The sequence below is a fragment of the Corvus brachyrhynchos genome, unplaced genomic scaffold (assembly GCF_000691975.1).
Source record: "Corvus brachyrhynchos isolate BGI_N302 unplaced genomic scaffold, ASM69197v1 scaffold1, whole genome shotgun sequence".
In the NCBI taxonomy this organism is placed as follows: Eukaryota; Metazoa; Chordata; class Aves; order Passeriformes; family Corvidae; genus Corvus; species Corvus brachyrhynchos.
In genome coordinates, this window is record NW_008237222.1 from 1,771,668 (window position 1) to 1,772,496 (window position 829).

Below are 829 nucleotides of genomic sequence, written 5' to 3' on the forward strand. Positions count from 1 at the left end.
ACAGTGTGGTTCCCATGGCGGAAGGCGGGGGAGAGGGCGAGTCTAAACGGATGAAGCTCGCTAAATTGTCCTCAGCAACCTAGGGGTTAAAAGCGGTCGGGGAGGGGGAGGCGGGGGGGACGGGGAGGGAAATAAGGAAATAAGAAAAAGAGAAAATCTAGCCTGACTTTGCCTCTTGGAAAGCTTTAGGTTGCAGCCCTGCCTTCCAAGCATTCTTTAAACTAGAAATGTGGGAGGGACTCCAGGAGAGAGAGAGAGAGATGGCTATCAACTGAATTCATTACTGTAAACATCTCCCTGGGGTGTCAGGCAGGGAGGAAAAAAAAGGCACGACTTACATTAGCAGAGAATAGTGAGATGTGAGGCATCATTACTGCTAAGATCAGCCTGCAATCCCGGCTGGAGGCAGGCGCAGGACTTAGAGAGAGCCAGATACACACACTCACACATACTCACATACATGTGTCCGATGCCTTCTCCGACTTAGGAGGGTCCTGGGTCGCCGTGCCTGCTCCTCATGTGATCCTTTCATCATTTCCAGAGGAAAGAGACAAAAAAACCCAACAACAACAACAACAAAAAAAACAATCTCAAAGACAGAAACCCCAAGACCCCGCGTAGCCGCAGTCCCCTCTCGTTTATTTTTTCACCGGAGAAGGAGGATCGGCGGGGGAAAGAGAGAGCGAATCGAGGAGAGAAAGTGCGTTGGGAATGCCAGAGCCGCGGGCTGCGCGCCGGAGGAGGAGGTGGCGGAGCAGGGGGTAGGACCATGCCGCCGCCTCGTAAGGGCGGAGGAAGGCGCGGGAGGCGCGGGGGTCGCTCGGAGCGG

At 54.4% G+C, this 829-nt stretch overlaps 1 protein-coding gene across 6 annotated transcripts in view; it reads left to right on the forward strand.

The window, feature by feature from the left end:
* Positions 1–829, forward strand: part of FLRT2 (fibronectin leucine rich transmembrane protein 2) — a 63,230-nt gene that overhangs the window by 4,685 nt on the left and 57,716 nt on the right. The window contains exon 1 of one of the 6 annotated variants that reach the window (XR_001860208.1): positions 13–761. The exons of 4 other annotated variants lie outside the window; for them this stretch is intronic. The gene's annotated coding sequence lies outside the window, so the exon portion shown is untranslated. Of the gene's footprint in view, positions 1–12; positions 762–829 lie in introns of those variants that run through there. One more of the 6 variants, XM_017728953.1, reaches the window with a different exon arrangement.